Consider the following 22,369-nt stretch of genomic DNA (forward strand, 5'->3'; position numbering starts at 1 on the left):
CATGCAGGTCAATAAGGGGACCAGTATTATCCCCATGCAGGTCAATAAGGGGACCAGTATTATCCCCATGCAGGTCAATAAGGGGACCAGTATTATCCCCATGCAGGTCAATAAGGGGACCAGTATTATCCCCATGCAGGTCAATAAGGGGACCAGTATTATCCCCATGCAGGTCAATAAGGGGACCAGTATTATCCCCATGCAGGTCAATAAGGGGACCAGTATTATCCCCATGCAGGTCAATGAGAGAGATGGAACTCTCCTAACCCAGTCATGACCCCAGTCGTACAAGGAAGGAGAAGCAGACAGACACCTTAAGGCAGGGTCCCCAATTACATTCAGCTGTGGGCCGAGTTTTCCTTGAGCGGATGGTCAGAACATAGTTATAAGTCATTTGACTGCAAGAATCCCAAACAGATACAGGGCCTTCAGAAAGTATTCATACCCCTTGACTTATTCCACATGTTGTTGTGTTACAGCCTGAATTAAACATGGATTCACGTTAGTTTTTCTTCTCACCCATCCCCAGTCAATAACCACAACCCCATAATGACAAAGTGGAGACATGATTAGACATTTTTGCAAATGTATTGAAAGATGAAACACAGAAATATCTCATTTACAAAAGTATTCACACCCCCGAGTCAATACGTTAGAATCAACTTGGGCATGGATTATCGCGGGGCGGCAGGGTAGCCTAGTGGTTAGAGCAGACAAGGTAAACATCTGTCGTTCTGCCCCTGAACAAGGCAGTTAACCCACTGTTCCTAGGCCGTCATTGAAAATAAGAATTTGTAACCGACTTGCCTAGTTAAATAAAGGTAAAATAAATAGCTGAGTCTAAGAGTTGTCCACACCTGGATTGTACAACATTTGCCAATTATTCTTTTCAAAATTCTTCAAGCTCTGTCAAATTGGTTGTTGGATCATTGCTAGACATATATTTTCAAGTAGATTTAAGTCAAGACGGTAACTCGGCCACTCAGGAACATTACTGTTTTATTGGTAAGCTACTCCAGTGTAGATTTGGCCTTGTGTTTTAGGTTATTATCCCGTTGAAAGGTGAATTCATTTCCCAGTGTCTGGTAGAGAGCAGACGGAACCAGGTTTTCCTCTAGGATTTTGCCTGTGCTTAGCTCCATTCCATTTATTTGTTATCCTGAAGAACTCCCCAGTCCTTAACAATTACAAGTATACACATAACATGATGCAGCCACCCCGATGCTTGAAAATATGGAGAGTGGTACTCAGTAATGTGTTGTATTTGCCCCAAACATAACGCTTTGTATTCAGGACAAAAACTGAATTGCTTTGCCACATTTTTGACAGCAGTGGCTTGTTGCAAACAGGATGCATGTTTTGGAATATGTTTATTCTGAACAGGATTTATTATTTTCAAAATGTAATTTAGGTTAGTATTGTGGAATAACTACAAGGTTGTGGACCCATTCTTAGTCTTCTCCTATCACAGCCATTAAACTCTGTAACAGTTATAAAGTAACCATTGGCCTCATGGTGAAATCCCTGAGCCGTTTCCTTCCTCTCCGGCATCTGAGTTAGTAAGGCCGCCTGTATCTTCGTTGTGTATTGATACACCATCCAACGTGTCATTAATAAGGGTTAAGCAAATGTTCCCTCCTGAATGTATTTAGACTTGGCATAACAAAGGGGTTGAATCCTGACTGACATTTGAGCTTTTCATTTTGAATGAATTAGTAAACATTTCTAAAAACACAATTCTCCTTTGACATTATGGAGTATTGTGTGTAGACCAGTGACAAAACATTTAATCCATTTAAAATTCAGGTTATAACAAGTCAAGTTACAACCTGGAAAAAGTCAAGGGGTGTGAATACTCTGAAGGCACGGTGTGTGTATGCATGTACGTATACTAGAGGTCGACCGATTAATTGGAATGGCCGATTAATTGGGCCCGATTTCAAGTTTTCATAATCGGAAATCTGTATTTTTGGGCGCCGATTAATATATATTTTTTTTGTTATATACACCTTTATTTAACTAGGCAAGTCAGTTAAGAACACATTCTTATTTTCAATGACGGCCTAGGAATGGTGGGTTAACTGCCTCGTTCAGGGGCAGAACCACAGATTTTCACCTTGTCAGCTCGGGAGAACCAATCTTGCAACTTTACAGTTAACTAGTCCAACCCAATAACGACCTGCCTCTCTCTTGTTGCACTCCACAAGGAGACTGACTGTTACGCAAATGCAGTAAGCCAAGGTAAGTTGATAGCTAGAATTAAACTTATCTTATAAAAAACCATCAATCATAATCACTAGTTAACTACAAATGGTTGATGAGATTACTAGATATTATCTAGCGTGTCCTGCGTTGCATATAATCTGACTGAGCATACAAGTATCTGACTGAGCCTTCGTAGGCAGAAGCAGGCGCGTAAACATTCATTCAAACAGCACTTTTGTGCGTTTTGCAAGCAGCTCTTCGTTGTGCGTCAAGCATTGCGCTGTTTATGACTTCAAGCCTATCAACTCCCGAGATGAGGCTGGTGTAACCGAAGTGAAATGGCTAGCTAGTTAGCGCGCGCTAATAGTGTTTCAAACGTCACTCGCACTGAGCCTTCTAGTAGTTGTTCCCCTTGCTCTGCATGGGTAACGCTGCTTCGATGGTGGCTGTTGTCGTTGTGTTGCTGGTTCGAGCCCAGGGAGGAGTGAGGAGAGGGACGGAAGCTATACTGTTACACTGGCAATACTAAAGTGCCTATAAGAACATTAATAGTCAAAGGTTAATGAAATACAAATGGTATAGAGGGAAGTAGTCCTATAATAACTACAACCTAAAACTTCTTACCTGGGAATATTTAAGACTCGTGTTAAAAGGAACCACCAGCTTTCATATTCAGCAAGGAACTGAAACGTTAGCTTTCTTACATGGCACATATTGCACTTTTATTTTCTTCTCCAACACTTTGTTTTTGCATTATTTAAACCAAATTGAACATGTTTCATTATTTACTTGAGGCTAAATTGATTTTATTGATGTATTATATTAAGTTAAAATAAGTGTTCATTCAGTATTGAATGAAAATACAAATAAATAAATTATTATAATAATAATTGTAATAATATATAATAATAATAACATATATATATATATATAAAAAAAAATTTTTTTTTAAAATCGGCCGATTAATCGTTATCGGCTTTTTGGTCCTCCAATAATCGGTATTGACGTTGAAAAATCATAATCGGTCGACCTCTAACGTATACACACACACACTTCAGCTATTTGACTGACCAAGAAGGACCAAGAAGGAGAGTGATGAAGCACTGCATCAGATCACCTGGCCTCCACAAATCACCCGACCTCAACCCAATTATTATTATTTATTTTAACCTTCATTTAACGAGGCAAGTCAGTTAAGAATATAATTCTTATTTATAAAATGACAGCCCAACAAAAGGCAAAAGCAAGGACGGGGGCTGGGATTATTATTTTATTTTTTAAATAACATAAATATAGGACAACACACACATCACGACAAGAGAGACAACACAACATAAAGAGAGACCTAAGACAACAAATGTCTTAAATTGTCTTAAAGCCTCAATTGAGATTGTTTGGAATGAGTTGGACTGCAGAGTGAGGGAAAAGCAGCCAACAAGTGCTCAGCATATGTGGGAACTATCACTTCAACACTGTTGGAAAAGCATTCCAGGTGAAGCTGGTTGAGAGAATGCCAAGAGTGTGCAAACCTGTCATCAAGGTAAAGGGTGGCTACTTTGAAGAATCTCAAACAAAAATATATTTTGATTTGTTTAACACTTTTTTGGTTACTATATGATTCCATGTGTGTTATTTCATAGTTTTGATGTCCTCACTATTATTCTACAATGTAGAAAATAGTAAAAATAAAGAAAACCCCGGAATGAGTATGTGTGGCCAAACCTATGACTGGTACTGTATATATATATATTTAAAATAACATTACCGGCGGGCCGCTTATTGGAGAACCCTGTTCTGAAGGGTAATGACGTGACGGGATGAAGTATCTCACACACAACCGCTCTCTTTCACTCACTCCCCATTCGTCCATCTTCTCCCTCTCCTACTCTTCCCCATCTCTTTCTCTCTGCCAGTCCCACATGGAATGAGTCTTTAAGCAACAGCATAGTAGATATTGTAGTGAAATGTGTGTGTCGGGGGAAAAATCTGTCAATGTGCCCTTGAGCAAGGCACTTAACCCTAATTGCTCTTGTAAGACGCTCTGGATAGGAGGGTCTGCTAAATGGCTCCAATGTAAAATGTAATAAGGGAATAACATGTCCTCACTGTGTCCAGCCCATTGGCCATGAAAAAAATAACTTCCTAGTTTTCATTCTCTGGTCCCTTGAATCATGCCAATAAATAAACTCAAGCCCCCTTGACAAATGAGTGGAGCTCCTCTGGCCTGCTCTAAGGTATCTGTAGTGGGGGGGTTCACTTAATAATGCAGCATCATGGACTCTATATTACAGAGAGCCTCTACAGTAATACAGTGGTTTTACAGAGCTCTAGAGTAGCTTTGGGCTGCAGGCTCTACAGTAATACAGTGGTTTTACAGAGCTCTAGTGTAGGAGTTGGGCTGTAGCCTCTACAGTAACACAATGTCTTTACAGAGCTCTAGTGTAGGAGTTGGGCTGTAGCCTCTACAGTAACACAATGTCTTTACAGAGCTCTAGTGTAGGAGTTGGGCTGTAGCCTCTACAGTAACACAATGTCTTTACAGAGCTCTAGTGTAGGCTTTGGGCTGCAGGCTCTACAGTAACACAATATCTTTACAGAGCTCTAGTGTAGGAGTTGGGCTGTAGCCTCTACAGTAACACAATGTCTTTACAGAGCTCTAGTGTAGGAGTTGGGCTGTAGCCTCTACAGTAACACAATGTCTTTACAGAGCTCTAGTGTAGGCTTTGGGTTGCAGGCTCTACAGTAATACAGTGGTTTTACAGAGCTCTAGTGTAGGCTTTGGGCTGCAGCCTCTACAGTAACACAATGTCTTTACAGAGCTCTAGTGTAGGAGTTGGGCTGTAGCCTCTACAGTAACACAATGTCTTTACAGAGCTCTAGTGTAGGAGTTGGGCTGTAGCCTCTACAGTAACACAATGTCTTTACAGAGCTCTAGTGTAGGAGTTGGGCTGTAGCCTCTACAGTAACACAATGTCTTTACAGAGCTCTAGTGTAGGAGTTGGGCTGTAGCCTCTACAGTAACACAATGTCTTTACAGAGCTCTAGTGTAGGAGTTGGGCTGTAGCCTCTACAGTAACACAATGTCTTTACAGAGCTCTAGTGTAGGAGTTGGGCTGTAGCCTCTACAGTAACACAATGTCTTTACAGAGCTCTAGTGTAGGAGTTGGGCTGTAGCCTCTACAGTAACACAATGTCTTTACAGAGCTCTAGTGTAGGAGTTGGGCTGTAGCCTCTACAGTAACACAATGTCTTTACAGAGCTCTAGTGTAGGAGTTGGGCTGTAGCCTCTACAGTAACACAATGTCTTTACAGAGCTCTAGTGTAGGAGTTGGGCTGTAGCCTCTACAGTAACACAATGTCTTTACAGAGCTCTAGTGTAGGAGTTGGGCTGTAGCCTCTACAGTAACACAATGTCTTTACAGAGCTCTAGTGTAGGAGTTGGGCTGTAGCCTCTACAGTAACACAATGTCTTTACAGAGCTCTAGTGTAGGAGTTGGGCTGTAGCCTCTACAGTAACACAATGTCTTTACAGAGCTCTAGTGTAGGCTTTGGGCTGCAGCCTCTACAGTAACACAATGTCTTTACAGAGCTCTAGTGTAGGCTTTGGGCTGCAGCCTCTACAGTAACACAATGTCTTTACAGAGCTCTAGTGTAGGAGTTGGGCTGTAGCCTCTACAGTAACACAATGTCTTTACAGAGCTCTAGTGTAGGAGTTGGGCTGTAGCCTCTACAGTAACACAATGTCTTTACAGAGCTCTAGTGTAGGAGTTGGGCTGTAGCCTCTACAGTAACACAATGTCTTTACAGAGCTCTAGTGTAGGAGTTGGGCTGTAGCCTCTACAGTAACACAATGTCTTTACAGAGCTCTAGTGTAGGAGTTGGGCTGTAGCCTCTACAGTAACACAATGTCTTTACAGAGCTCTAGTGTAGGAGTTGGGCTGTAGCCTCTACAGTAACACAATGTCTTTACAGAGCTCTAGTGTAGGAGTTGGGCTGTAGCCTCTACAGTAACACAATGTCTTTACAGAGCTCTAGTGTAGGAGTTGGGCTGTAGCCTCTACAGTAACACAATGTCTTTACAGAGCTCTAGTGTAGGAGTTGGGCTGTAGCCTCTACAGTAACACAATGTCTTTACAGAGCTCTAGTGTAGGAGTTGGGCTGTAGCCTCTACAGTAACACAATGTCTTTACAGAGCTCTAGTGTAGGAGTTGGGCTGTAGCCTCTACAGTAACACAATGTCTTTACAGAGCTAGTGTAGGCTTTGGGCTGCAGCCTCTACAGTAACACAATGTCTTTACAGAGCTCTAGTGTAGGCTTTGGGCTGCAGCCTCTACAGTAACACAATGTCTTTACAGAGCTCTAGTGTAGGAGTTGGGCTGTAGCCTCTACAGTAACACAATGTCTTTACAGAGCTCTAGTGTAGGAGTTGGGCTGTAGCCTCTACAGTAACACAATGTCTTTACAGAGCTCTAGTGTAGGAGTTGGGCTGTAGCCTCTACAGTAACACAATGTCTTTACAGAGCTCTAGTGTAGGCTTTGGGCTGCAGGCTCTACAGTAACACAATATCTTTACAGAGCTCTAGTGTAGGAGTTGGGCTGTAGCCTCTACAGTAACACAATGTCTTTACAGAGCTCTAGTGTAGGAGTTGGGCTGTAGCCTCTACAGTAACACAATGTCTTTACAGAGCTCTAGTGTAGGCTTTGGGTTGCAGGCTCTACAGTAATACAGTGGTTTTACAGAGCTCTAGTGTAGGCTTTGGGCTGCAGCCTCTACAGTAACACAATGTCTTTACAGAGCTCTAGTGTAGGAGTTGGGCTGTAGCCTCTACAGTAACACAATGTCTTTACAGAGCTCTAGTGTAGGAGTTGGGCTGTAGCCTCTACAGTAACACAATGTCTTTACAGAGCTCTAGTGTAGGAGTTGGGCTGTAGCCTCTACAGTAACACAATGTCTTTACAGAGCTCTAGTGTAGGAGTTGGGCTGTAGCCTCTACAGTAACACAATGTCTTTACAGAGCTCTAGTGTAGGAGTTGGGCTGTAGCCTCTACAGTAACACAATGTCTTTACAGAGCTCTAGTGTAGGAGTTGGGCAGCCTCTACAGTAACACAATGTCTTTACAGAGCTCTAGTGTAGGAGTTGGGCTGTAGCCTCTACAGTAACACAATGTCTTTACAGAGCTCTAGTGTAGGAGTTGGGCTGTAGCCTCTACAGTAACACAATGTCTTTACAGAGCTCTAGTGTAGGAGTTGGGCTGTAGCCTCTACAGTAACACAATGTCTTTACAGAGCTCTAGTGTAGGAGTTGGGCTGTAGCCTCTACAGTAACACAATGTCTTTACAGAGCTCTAGTGTAGGAGTTGGGCTGTAGCCTCTACAGTAACACAATGTCTTTACAGAGCTCTAGTGTAGGAGTTGGGCTGTAGCCTCTACAGTAACACAATGTCTTTACAGAGCTCTAGTGTAGGAGTTGGGCTGTAGCCTCTACAGTAACACAATGTCTTTACAGAGCTCTAGTGTAGGCTTTGGGCTGCAGCCTCTACAGTAACACAATGTCTTTACAGAGCTCTAGTGTAGGCTTTGGGCTGCAGCCTCTACAGTAACACAATGTCTTTACAGAGCTCTAGTGTAGGAGTTGGGCTGTAGCCTCTACAGTAACACAATGTCTTTACAGAGCTCTAGTGTAGGAGTTGGGCTGTAGCCTCTACAGTAACACAATGTCTTTACAGAGCTCTAGTGTAGGAGTTGGGCTGTAGCCTCTACAGTAACACAATGTCTTTACAGAGCTCTAGTGTAGGAGTTGGGCTGTAGCCTCTACAGTAACACAATGTCTTTACAGAGCTCTAGTGTAGGAGTTGGGCTGTAGCCTCTACAGTAACACAATGTCTTTACAGAGCTCTAGTGTAGGAGTTGGGCTGTAGCCTCTACAGTAACACAATGTCTTTACAGAGCTCTAGTGTAGGAGTTGGGCTGTAGCCTCTACAGTAACACAATGTCTTTACAGAGCTCTAGTGTAGGAGTTGGGCTGTAGCCTCTACAGTAACACAATGTCTTTACAGAGCTCTAGTGTAGGAGTTGGGCTGTAGCCTCTACAGTAACACAATGTCTTTACAGAGCTCTAGTGTAGGAGTTGGGCTAGCCTCTACAGTAACACAATGTCTTTACAGAGCTCTAGTGTAGGAGTTGGGCTGTAACAGTAACACAATGTCTTTACAGAGCTCTAGTGTAGGAGTTGGGCTGTAGCCTCTACAGTAACACAATGTCTTTACAGAGCTCTAGTGTAGCTTGGGCTGCAGCCTCTACAGTAACACAATGTCTTTACAGAGCTCTAGTGTAGGCTTTGGGCTGCAGCCTCTACAGTAACACAATGTCTTTACAGAGCTCTAGTGTAGGCTTTGGGCTGCAGCCTCTACAGTAACACAATGTCTTTACAGAGCTCTAGTGTAGGAGTTGGGCTGTAGCCTCTACAGTAACACAATGTCTTTACAGAGCTCTAGTGTAGGAGTTGGGCTGTAGCCTCTACAGTAACACAATGTCTTTACAGAGCCTGGGCTGTAGCCTCTACAGTAACACAATGTCTTTACAGAGCTCTAGTGTAGGCTTTGGGCTGCAGCCTCTACATAAAAAATAAAAAAAGGTTTCTAAAGAAATATTTTTTTCTTGCCAGCAGGCAAGAAAAAAAGAAAGAAAGGAAAAGGGAAAATGAAGATTCTCTCTGCAATGGCCGCCTGGCTCAATGTAGCTATCGCAAAATGGAGACGCAGGGAGAGCGAGGGAGGGAGAGTGAAATGGAGGAGAGAACGAGAGCACAAAGGGAGATCAGCGGGAGCAGAGGAAGAAGAGAGAGGGGAGGAGGGCTGGGGGGAGCTGGGGAGAGAGAGAGACTCATTAGTTTGTCTCATCTTTCTGCCTCTCACCTTGACCCACATTCACTGTCTGTTGCTATTCACCCCCCCCACACACACACACTTTGATTTCTTCAGCTGAGGCTATTATACCCTAATGACATAAGAGGCTCCAGAATGTTATCATTTCACTACAGAGAACCCATTATTGTGACTAGCAGAATCCCTGTGTGTGTGTGTCTGTGTGTGTGATAAAGACTGGGTTCAAGAGCGCTACATGTCCAGGGCTGAACTTCCTGCAGTCAGCCTATGAAGTCAGATGTTTGTTTGGCCAAAGGTGTTTGGGGGGAAAGTGACATTCCCAGAAATAGAACCTAGGGCCTGACCTCTCATCATCTCAACTCCAGACTGCATTAGCCCATTGAGCTAAAGCCTAAACATCCTAACATTAGTCTTCAGGTCCTGACAGGCAAGGTTCATCTTCCATGAGGGTAGTTTACCAGACCACTGCTGATACAATGGTAATGGAGTAATCTGGTAATCTGGGGGTTAGAAGGGGTAGTTTAATCTACCGTGCTACAGGGAAACCCTTAATCCCACATGAGACTATAAGGGCAGATGAAGTGAACAACACACACCCTTAATCTGAGTGAGAGCAGGCTTTCTCTGACAGAAAATCTCGATAGATAGATAGATAGATAGATAGATAGATAGATAGATAGATAGATAGATAGATAGATAGATAGATAGATAGATAGATAGATAGATAGATAGATAGATAGATAGATAGATAGATAGATAGATAGATAGATAGATAGATAGATAGATAGATGCAGACAATGATGTAAAATATGTATGTTAGTGTGTGTGTGTAACTGTACTTTATTGATCCCCTGAGGGTAGGCCCACATTAAATGTGTCACCAGCAGTAGTAGTGTTGGAGAATGTGCTAGAAAAAACAAATCTGCCAAGCATCGGCTGGAGAAATATTAGCAGCACCATCATGTTAGCGTTAGATGCAATGCTACCGTGCTGAAACATACTTGACTGTGTGCTTTCAATGCCTTTAGATACATACATTTCATGTTACACTAGTATAGCCAACTGGGTGTTGAACCAAGTGGCCAACAAGTACACCAGTCTGCTAGGCCTCAGGGAATGATGTTAATCAACCAAGCGCAGAGCATTTTCAGCCCCACATTCTCTCTCTCCATCTGATGCTACAGGTCAGCTAGCCAACCCGCTAAACATCCGCTAGCCAACCCGCTAAACATCCGCTAGCCAACCCGCTAAACATCCGCTAGCCAACCCGCCAAACAGCCGCTAGCCAACCCGCCAAACATCCGCTAGCCAACCTGCTAAACATCCGCTAGCCAACCCGCTAAACATCCGCTAGCCAACCCACTAAACCCACTAAACATCCGCTAAATATCCGCTAAACATCCGCTAGCCAACCCGCTAAACATCCGCTAGCCAACCCGCCAAACATCCGCTAGCCAACCCGACAAACATCCGCTAGCCAACCCACCAAACATCCGCTAGCCAACCCGCCAAACATCCGCTAGCCAACCCGCTAAACAGCCGCTAGCCAACCGCCTAGCCAACCTGCTAAACATCCGCTAAACATCCGCTGGCCAACCCGCTAAACATCCGCTAGCCAACCCGCTAAACAGCCACTAGCTTGAATTCAATAACTATGTCTAAACTGAGTCTGCTGAAGTCAAGGAGGACACTCTGGAGCTGTGTAATGGCAACATGTTGCAGTATAATCATAAAAATACTAAATCAGTTACAAATCAAAACTGGTTTAGTCACACTAATCAACTAGCTGTTACAAATTAATAACTTACTATAAATATACTCGTCATTACACAGGCCCACGCCCCCAAAGATTTGTATAACATTTTATATTATATATACTAAGCAATTAAGGTCACAGTTATGAAAATGTAGGACACTAAAGAGGCCTTTCTACTGACTCTGAAAAACACCAAAAGAAAGATGCCCAGGGTCCCTGCTCATCTGCGTGAACGTGCCTTGGGCATGCTGCAAGGAGGCATGAGGACCGCAGATGTGGCCAGGGCAATAAATTGCAATGTCCGTACTGTGAGACGCCCAAGACAGTGCTACAGGGAGACAGGACGGACAGCTGATCGTCCTCGCAGTGGCAGACCACGTGTAACAACACCTGCACAGGATCGGTACATCCAAACATCACACCTGCGGGACAGGTACAGGATGGAAACAACAACTGCCCGACTTACACCAGGAACGCACAATCCCTCCATCAGTGCTCAGAATGTCCGCAAAAGGCTGAGAGAGGCTGGACTGAGGGCTTGAAGGCCTGTTGTAGTAAGGCAGGTCCCCACCAGACATCACCGGCAACAACGTCACCTAAGGGCACAAACCCACCGTCGCTGGCTCAGACAGGACTGGCAAAAAGTGCTCTTCACTGACGAGTCGCGGTTTTGTCTCACCGGATTCGCGTTTATCGTTGAAGGAATGAGAGTTACACCGAGGCCTGTACTCAGGAGCAGGATCGATTTGGAGGTGGAGGGTCCATCCTGGTCTGGGGCGGTGTGTCACAGCATGATCGGATTGAGCTTTTTGTCATTGCAGGCAATCTCAACGCTGTGCATTACAGGAAAGACATCCTCCTCCCTCATGTGGTACCCTTCCTACAGGCTCATCCTGACATGACCCTCCAGCATGACAATGCCACCAGCCATACTGCTCGTTCTCTGCATGATTTCCTGCTAGACAGGAATGTCAGTGTCCTGCCATGGCCAGCGAGGATCCCGGATCTCAATCCCATTCAGCACGTCTGGGACCTGTTGGATCGGAGGGCAGGGCTAGGGCCATTTCCCCCAGAAATGTCTGGGAACTTGCAGGTGCCTTGGTGGAAGAGTGGGGTAACATCTCACAGCAAGAACTTGCACATCTGATGCAGTCCACTAGGAGGAGATGCACTGCAGTACTTAATGCAGCTGGTGGCCACACCAGATACTGACTGTTACTTATGATTTTGACACCCCCTTTGTTTAGGGACACATTATTCCATTTCTGTTAGTCACATGTCTGTGATATGTTCATATAAATATTTACACATGTTAAGTTTGATGAAAATAAACGCAGTTGACAGTGAGAGGACGTTTCTTTTTTTTAAATATATAATAATTTAGGATTTCAGTTTTGGATCAAAAAATTCCAAAATCACAAGGAAATCCAAAAAAAAGATGTCTCATGTCTCAATGAAATCCAGATATGAAATTACTGTTATTTGAAAATACAGCCATTTATGTCAATTTGCAGTGTACAAATTATTATAATCATGTTCCGGTCCCACGACCGTCGGCTCTGATAAAAACCGGCCTGTGGTTGAATCTAGTTGCCAACCTCTGCTTTAATGTAGACTCCACATGACCTACTGCTGCATTCATATACGGTCTGCTACATAACAGTCTCGTCTGGATTACTGGACTGGGCCCACGGCAGAATGACCAGATGTCATTGTTTTCAATGAGAGAGCGACGGTAACTTCCTGTTCCTTACAGAACAGCCACTCCAGTGTTTTCCCTGCCTTTGAATAGGTATGGAGGGCTCCCCATCTAGCTCTTCCCCTGGTCTAAACAAATTGAAATGTTTTGTTCAAGGTCCTACATGTGGCCCAGCTAAATGCCACGATTACGCCAGGCACTACCGCTAACGGTCAAACTACCGGAGACCATCCAGTTAACGGGTGGCGCAAACAAGGACACATTCTGCAACGTAATGGTCGGCGACTATGAGCTTGGCGACCAAGTTTATGCAAGTTAGCAGCTACTATTAGTAGTTGTAAAGGAATAAAAATTTGAAAAACGACAATGCTGTTTGAAGCGGTATCGTTGCCTTTTAATCCACGACTAGCGCCTCTGGTTAACTTTTGTGTAAACAGCAGCTTGCTAGTGTTTCATGTTTGGTTCACGTTCATTGAAAACATTATTAGCCTACAACTCTAGCCTATTTCCAACAAATGTTTTTGGATAATATTGGTAAGCTATTAGGAAACCTATTTCAGTGAATTTGTACTCTATGTTCTTCAAAAACCACGAAAAAGAAATCTAAATGACATTACATTTGAGTAATTTAGCCGTCTTATCCACATAACCAGGGCTTGACATCAACCTTTTTTTAGCTGACAATGTATGACACAATCTGTGCATTCAACTAGAGTACGTAAAACAATGACATCATGAGCCGAATCAGTGCAGGTGAAAGTGATGGCTATACAAGTTCAACAGATAAGAAGGGAGGCAAGGTGCTGTCTGAAGAGATAGACCCTCAGACTGTTGCAGATGGGCAGCATCTGTGCTGTAGAACTATTGCTAAAATGTTAGGTTTGTAGACTTGTATCCCAGCCCCCGACTCAACGAAGTCAATAACTAGGCTGCTCAGAGAAGTACTGTTTACCCCATTGCATTGAAACGTTTCCCATTTCAAGTTGATTTGCCATATGTAATAGGTTAGTCATACACTGGAAATCTTACCAAGTCACACTACTCAACCAAGAACTGTGTCAACAACAGCCCTGCCAAGTGAAGATCATATCCTGGCCTGCAGTTTGTGGTGTTTTATGGCTGTGTACTAAATATTGTCAGTCTATGTTGTACGTTCTATGCAAAAGGAGACGAGGAACATAACAATGTGGGACAATAAAGTTATTTTGTATCTCTAGCACCAGTGGTAGTTTACAGTCAGTTGGTCTTCCAGGATGCATAGCCTACAGTAGACTGCTAGTTCAGTCTGCTGGTGGAAAGTCACATGGCTGAGCTTGTTGCATAACCACTTTGTTGACAATCAGTGAATGATCACGAGGACACAAGCTGCCTGTATAATCCTTTACCCTAAACATCCGACTCTAGACTCTATACAACGAGCAGGGAAGCTGGGTGTGTAACACAATCATCAAAGAGTTAGGCTTAAATTAGCCAGCTAGCTAACTTGACCAAATAGTCTCAAACTCCATAATAAAGAAAGATGTATGTGGCTATGAAACGGTAGAAGTGAACAGATATACTCATTAACCCATAACTGAATTCTGCCAGAAGAATGGATCCCTGGGAGAGAGGTCTGGAGTAGGAAGCATGGAGACCAACAGCGTTGGACTGTAACCAGGGTTGGATTTGGAACCCATCCCCCTCACACACTTCCCCGCTAAATTTCGTTTAGCAGAGAAATGGGCGGAGTGGGTTAGCAAACTAGCTAGCTGCACTTTACAAAACATAATCTACTAGTCAAAATATTGCAATTTGTCAAGAATCCCAACGTTGAACTTCGGTACAATAAGTAACATGTCAAAACAATGGGTGGGAAAACAGGAAACAATGTTGCTAAGGTTACTGGTGAAATTTCTGCAGAATCTCTACGAATGGCGTGATAGATTGGCAAGGATGGATGTCAAATAGCACTGGTGACAGCAACCTGACTAACACTGACGTTACATTGCTCCCAAATATATCATCCGATCATCCGAAAACCCGACACATATGCAATGAATTTGGGTTAGCTAGCAACAATAGCAATGTGTGGCTAGGTCGCGCAGGCGGCACTTTAACGTTGCAATAAGAGAGTCTGCATACAACACTGTGTTGACGCTTTGAATCTGTCCGTCTATCAAGAGCAATAAAAACACGTCACACACATTGTCTTAGTAACGGGAAAACTAAGGGCGAGTGGTGAAAAGTGATTCTGGCAAAACACAGCGGTCAAGTCTCTCGTGCGTCCCTGTAATCTGACATGTAGAGACATTCCCGCTAATGGCCCTCGACCATGTAGCTAGCTAGCCGAACAGAGGGAAGAGAGAGAACACATCCAGTTCTCTCTCCGCTAGCTTGCGGAGCAGCACCCATCCCCCTCCTCTCTCCCCATCCCTCTCTCGCTCTCTGAATCCACCATCTTGATTCTGAGACCCGTCTCCCCTTTCGCACAAGCCAAAAACACAACCAAAATACCAACAAACTCACCTTTACCGGCCATCGACCAATCGATTACTGTCTTCTGAAATAAAAAATCGATATATCTGATAAAAGTGTGTCGATTTTAATATTGTAAATATGTCGTGAGAAGCGGGAACCGCGCCTTGGAGCAGAAAGGAACAATCCTAAACTGCCATCTGGTGGAGCCTTCCTCGCTGTAATGCTGTTCTGGTGGCGCAGCCTCTCACTGCAACCTTACTGCCTCCTGGCGGACACAGACGAGATTACAGCAACGGATGCGCGCCGCGGGGGCGAGGAGAGGGGAGGCACTGCAGGACCCCGCGAAAAGAGGGAAACAGTGGGGGGCGCGCTCAGATCCACGGGCACGCGTAGAAGGGGAGGGCGAGTTTGCTGGCAGTGTTTTGTTCGGTGGTTTGATGGTAAATAGGCCTTAACAGAGGACACATGTAGGAGGCTATAACATCTAGATTACCCCTCAAAACACAATTTACTAGAATACAATACACACATGTCACAGTATTAGTGCAGTATCTTGCCTGAGACCTGAAGACTCATGTTAGCTCCAAGTCGTAATGCCTAGGCTTTAGCTGTGGCAAAGATGATCTGGGTTCAATATCTGGTCTGTCAAAATCTCTCTCTCTCTGGTTTTATTTAGCTTGTCTACATTAGTTGGTCCTGTTGAGGTGAGACTATCTCAATGTCTGCCACATACAGGGCCTTCATCAGAAAGTGCTCACACCTCTTGACTTTCTCCACATTTTGTTGTGTTACAGCCTGAACTTAAAATGTATTAAATGTAGATGTTTGTGTCACTGGCCTACACACAACACCCCATAATGTCAAAGTGGAATTCTGTTTTTCGAAATGTTTACAATTTTTTAATTTTTTAATTCAAAGCTGAAATGTTTTGAGTCGATAAGTGTTCAACCCCATTGTTATGGCAAGCCTAAATATGTTCAGGAGTAAACATGTACTTAACAAGTCACGTAATATGTTGCTTGGACTCTGTGTGCAATAATAGTGTTTAACATGATTTTTGAATGACCTCATCTCTGTGCCCTACCACAGGAGGTTGGTGGCACTTTAATTGGGGAGGACGGGCTCGTTTTAATGGTATCAAATACATCAAACACATGGTTTCAACGATTTCCAGGTGTTTGATGCCATTCCATTCGCTCCGTCCCAGCCATTATTATGAGCTGTCCTCCCCTCAGCAGCCTCCTCTGTACCCCACACATACAATTATCTGTGAGGTCCCTCAGTCGAGCAGTGAATTTCAAACACAGATTCAACCACAAAGACCAGGGAGGTTTTCCAATGCCTCGCGAAGAAGAACACCTGTTGGGCAATGGATAAAAAGAAAAAAAAACAGACATTAAATATCCCTTTGATCATGGTTATTATCATTTTTTATTTATTTAACCTTTATCTAAGTAGGCAAGTCAGTTAAAGAACAAATAATTATTTTCAATGAGGGTCTACCAAAAGGCAAAAGGCCTCCTGTGTGTACGGGAGCTGGGATTAAAAATACAAATACAAAAATAAAATATAAACATAGGACAAACACACATCATGACAAGAGAGACAACACAATGCTACATAAAGAGAGACCTAAAGACAACAACATAGCAAGGCAGCAACACATGACAACACAGCATGGTAGCAACACAACATGACAACAACATGGTAACAACATAACATGGTAGCAGCACAAAACATAGTACAAACATTATTGGGCACAGACAACAGCACAAAGGGCAAGAAGGTAGAGACAACAATACATCACGCAATTGTCAGTAAGCCACAATTGCAACAGCCACAATTGTCAGTAAGAGTGTCCATGATTGAGTCTTTGAATGAAGAGAATGAGATGAAAGTGTCCAGTTTGAGTGTTTGTTGCAGCTCGTTCCAGTCACTAGCTGCAGAGAACTGAAAAGAGGAGCGACCCAGGGATGTGTGTGCTTTGGGGACCTTCAATAGAATGTGACTGGTGGAAGGGGTGTTGTATGTGGAGGAGCTGCAGTAGGTATCTCAGATAGGGGGGAGTGAGGCCAAAGAGGGTTTTATAAATAAGCATCAACCAGTGGCTCTTGCAATGGGTACACAGAGATGACCAGTTTACAGAGGAGTATAGAGTGCAGTGATGTGTCCTATAAGGAGCATTGGTAGCAAATGTGATGGCCGAATGGTAAAGAACATCTCGCCGCTCGAGAGCACCCTTATCTGCCGATCTATAAATTATGTCTCCATAATCTAGCATGCGTAGGATAGTCATCTGAATCAGGGTTAGTTAGGCAGCTGGGGTGAAAAATGAGCGATTATGATAGAGGAAACCAAGTCTCGATTTAACTTTAGCCTGCAGCTTTGATACGTGCTGAGAGAAGGACAGTGTACCATCTAGCCATACTCTCAAGTACTTGTATGAAGTGAATACCTCAAGCTCTAAACCCTCAGAGGTAGTAATCACACCTGTGGGGAGAGGGACATTCTTCTTACCAAACCACATGACCTTTGTTTTGGAGGTGTTCAGAACAATGTTAAGGGTAGAGAAAGCTTGTTGGACACTAAGAAAGCTTTGTTGTAGAGGATTTAACCCAAAATCTGGGCAGGGCCAGCTGAGTATAAGACTGTATCATCTGCATATAAATGGATGAGAGAGCTTCCTACTGCCTGAGCTATGTTGTTGATGTAAATTGTAAAGAGTGTGAGGCCTAGGATCGAGCCTTGGGGTACACCCTTGGTGACAGGCAGCGGCTGAGACAGCAGATTTTCTGACTTCATACACTGCACTCTTTGAGAGAGGTAGTTAGCAAAGCAGGCCAAAGACCCCTCAGAGACACCAATACTCCTTAGCTGACCCACAAGAATGGAATGGTCTACCGTATCAAAAGCCCTGGCCAAGTCAATAAAAATAGCAGCACAACATTGCTTAGAATCAAAGGCAATGGTGACATCATTGAGAACCTTTAAGGTTGCAGTGACACATCCATAACCTGAGCAGAAATCCGATTGCACACCAGAGAGAATACTATAGACATCAAGATGCTGCATCAATACACCCAGTCACTACAAAGATACAGGCGTCCTTCCTAACTCAGTTGACGGCGAGGCAGGAACCCGCTCAGGGATTTTACCATGAGGCCAATGGTTACTTTAAAACAGTTACAGAGTTTAATGTCTGTGATAGAAGAAAACTGAGGATGGATCAACAACATTGTAGTTACTCCACAGTACTAACCTAAATGACAGAGGGAAAAGAAGGAAGCCTGTACAGAATATGGGCTCCCGAGTGACGCAGAGGTCCGAGGCACTGAATTGTAGTGCTAGAGGTGTCACTACAGACCCTGGTTTGATCCCAGGCTGTGTCATAACTGGCCTTGATCAGGAGTCCCATAGGGTGGCGCACAATTGTCCCAGCGTCGTCCTGGTTAGGGGAATGTTTGGCTGGGGTAGGCCGTCATTGTAAATAAGAATGTGTTCTTAACTGACTTGCCTACTTGGTAAAAGGTCAAATACAAATATTCCAAAACATACATCCTGTTTGTGACAAGGCACTAAAGTAATTCTGCAAAACATGTAGCAAAGCAATGAACTTTTATCCTGAATACAAAGCTTTATGTTTGGGGCGAATCCAATACAACACATTACAGAGTACCACTCTACATATTGCATAGTGGTGGCTGCATCATGTTATGGGTGTGCTTGTAATCGTTAAGGACTCGGGAGTTTTCAGGATAAAAAATAATTGGAATGGAGCTAAGCACAAAATCCCAGACACTGGGAGATGAATTCACCTTTCAGCAGGACAATAACCTAAAACACAAGGCCAAATATACGCTAGAGTTGTTTACTAAGACAGTTTTGAATGTTCCTGAGTGGCCTAGTTACAGTTATGACTTAAATCAGTTTGAAAATCTATGGCCAGACCTGAAAAGGCTGTCTAGCAATGATCAACAACCAATTTGACAGAGCTTAAATCATTTTTAAAAGAATAATGGGCAAATGTTGCACAATCCAGGTGTGGAAAGCACTTAGAAACCCGGAAAGACTCACAGTTGTAATCACTGCCAAAGGTGCTTCTAAAATATGATTAGATATTTCTATATTTCATTTTCAATAAATTTGTTCTGTGCCTCTTAATTTTTATTGTCTCTCCTCTTTCTTTCTTTCTTTCTTTCTTTCTTTCTTTCTTTCTTTCTTTCTTTCTTTCTTTCTTTCTTTCTTTCTTTCTTTCTTTCTTTCTTTCTTTCTTTCTTTCTTTCTTTCTTTCTTTCTTTCTTTCTTTCTTTCTTTCTTCTCTTCTCTCTCTCTCTCTCTCTCACTCTCTCTCTCTCTCTTCTCTTCTCTCTCTCACTCGCTCTCTCACTCTCTCTTTCTCTTTCTCTCTCTCTCTCTCTCTCTCTCTCTCTCTCTCTCTCTCTCTCTCTCTCTCTTCTCTCTCTCTCTCTCTCTCTCTCTCTCACTCTCTCTTTCTCTTTCTCTCTCTCTCTCCCTCTCTCTCTCTCTCTCTCTCTCTCTCTCTCTCTCTCTCTCTCTCTCTCTCTCTCTCTCTCTCTCTCTCTCTCTCTCTCTCTCTCTCTCTCTCTCTCTCTCTCTCTCTTTCTCTCTTCTCTTCTCTCTCTCTCTCTCTCTCTCTCTCTCGCTCTCTCTTTCTCTTTCTCTCTCTCTCTCTCCCTCTCTCGCTCTCTCTTTCTCTCTCTCTCTCTCTCTCTCTCTCTCTCTCTCTCTCTCTCTCTCTCTCTGTCTCTCTCTCTCTCTTTTCTTTGTGGGTCTGTGTAATCTGAGGGAAATATGTGTCTCTAATATGGTCATACACAGTTTCCACCTCATTTTTGTGGGCAGTGTGCACATAGCCTGTCTTCTCTTGAGAGCCAGGTCTTCGTTCGGTGGCCTTTCTCAATAGCAAGGCTATGCTCACTGAGTCTGTACATAGTCAAAGATTTCCTTAAGTTTGGGTCAGTCACAGTGATCAGGTATTCTGCCACAGTGTACTTTCTGTTTAGGTCGCTCTCTCTCTTTCTCTCTCTCTTACCCTCTCCCTTTTATCTCTCTCTCTCTCGTTGTAGGACAAGTGTTCATGATCTATAAACCGTCATCATTCCCAGCTCTGTGCAGGATGAATACTGATTCTCTGAGAGAAAAATAGAGAAATAAAGAGACAGAGAGACAGAGAGACAGAGAGACAGACAGACAGACAGACAGACAGACAGACAGACAGACAGACAGACAGACAGACAGACAGACAGACAGACAGACAGACAGACAGACAGAGAGAGAGAGACAGAGAATAATGTACTTCACTACAAAGGGAGTGTGTTGTCATTTCATTGGCTTTGGATAAACAAGTGTGAAGTGTTTGAAGCTCTCCATTCCTCCCTCTTCTCTATAATTCATTCTCTCTGCTCTTCATCAGACTGAGTCTCAAAAAAATTCACAACTTCTCACAGAGAATTTTGATTATTTAGTGTTGTAGACGGTGGATATTTTTGCAGAATTCTGCATGCAGTCTCAATTTGGTGTTTGTCCCATTTTGTGAATTCTTGGTTGGTGAGCGGACCCCAGACCTCACAACCATAAAGGGCAATGGGTTCTAAAACTGACTCAAGTATTTTTAGCCAGATCCTAATTGGTATGTCAAATTGTATGTTCCTTTTGATGGCATAGAAGGCTCTCTCTCTCTCTCTCTCTCTCTCTCTCTCTCTCTCTCTCTCTCTCTCTCTCTCTCTCTCTCTCTCCCTCTCTCTACACAGGCTCTGTTGGCAAACTTCTCCATAATATAGTTATTGAATAGTCCCATAAAACGCTTATAGCGCTCTCCTCTTCACAGTTGCCATAGAAACAGAACATTTTTCCTCCCGAGAAGCAACCTAACATACACTGTCTGTTAAGCGGAAGAAAGGACGGACAGACAGACAGGCAGACAGGAAGGCAGACAGGAAGGCAGACAGGCAGAGAGACTGATTATATTACGGCTGTTGGACTGAATAGAGCCTTAGCACCCCTCTCATCCAACCCATTACTGTAGAGAAAGTGCTGTGTTAGTGGGTTACATGACTGTCTCACCCATGTGGCAGGTCTGGTCTCACTAATCAGACTGCTCCCTTGATCTGCTTCCTGTCTCTCTGTCTGTCTGTCAACGAGCCTCAGGCACAAACGATAGACTGCATGCAGCTAAAGGGAGAGGTAATTACTGGTATGGGGTACAAGCTATGACACAAACACATGCTTGCATGCACGCAGGCACACACACATACACACATAATGGCAAATCAGAAGAGAGAAAGTCACAGAGAGAGAGAGCGAGAGAGAGAGAGAGGACAAACACCAAATTGAGACTCTGCATGCAGAATTCTGCAAAAATATCTTCCGTGTACAACGTAGAACACCAAATAATGCATGCAGAGCAGAATTAGGCCGATACCCACTAATTATCAAAATCCAGAAAAGAGCCGTTAAATTCTACAACCACCAAAAAGGAAGCGATTCCCAAACCTTCCATAACAAAGGCATCACCTACAGAGAGATGAACCTGGAGAAGAGTCCCCTAAGCAAGCTGGTCCTGGGGCTCTGTTCACAAATACAAACACACCCCACAGAGCCCCAGGACAGCAGCACAATTAGACCCAACCAAATCATGAGAAAACAAAAAGAGAATTACTTGACACATTGGAAAGAATTAACAAAAAAACTGAGCAAACTAGAATGCTATTTGGCCCTAAACAGAGAGTACACAGTGGCAGAATACCTGACCACTGTGACAGACCCAAACTTAAGGAAAGCTTTGACTATGTACAGACTCAGTGAGCATAGCCTTGCTATTGAGAAAGGTCACCGTAGGCAGACATGGCTCTCAAGAGAAGACAGGCTATGTGCTCACTGCCCACAAAATGAGGTGGAAACTGAGCTGCACTTCCTAACCTCCTGCCCAATGTATGACCATATTAGAGAGACATATTTCCCTCAGATTACACAGATCCACAAAGAATTTGAAAACAAATCCAATTTTGATAAACTCCCATATCTACTGGGTGAAATTCCACAGTGTGCCATCACAGCAGCAAGATTTGTGACCTGTTGCCACAAGAAAAGGGCAACCAGTGAGGAACAAACACCATTGTAAATACAACCCATATTTATGCTTATTTATTTTCCCTTGTGTACCCTTAACCATGTGTACATCATTGAACACTGTATATATTCGTAATATGACATTTGTAATGTCTTTATTGTTTTGAAACTTCTGTTTGTGTAATGTTTACTGTTCATTTTTATTGTTTATTTAACTTTTGTATATTATCTACCTCACTTGCTTTGGCAATGTTAACACATGTTTCCCATGCCAATAA

General features: G+C 43.4%; 1 protein-coding gene across 1 annotated transcript in view; it reads right to left on the reverse strand.

The window, feature by feature from the left end:
• LOC112240048 (cohesin subunit SA-1) overlaps positions 1 to 15,228 on the reverse strand; it is a 53,155-nt gene extending 37,927 nt beyond the window's left edge. The window contains 1 exon segment of the mRNA XM_042318748.1: positions 15,051 to 15,228. The gene's annotated coding sequence lies outside the window, so the exon portion shown is untranslated.
• Between the last annotated feature and the right edge of the window lie 7,141 nt (positions 15,229 to 22,369).

Source organism: Oncorhynchus tshawytscha, unplaced genomic scaffold (genome assembly GCF_018296145.1).
Source record: "Oncorhynchus tshawytscha isolate Ot180627B unplaced genomic scaffold, Otsh_v2.0 Un_scaffold_339_pilon_pilon, whole genome shotgun sequence".
Lineage (NCBI taxonomy): Eukaryota > Metazoa > Chordata > Actinopteri > Salmoniformes > Salmonidae > Oncorhynchus > Oncorhynchus tshawytscha.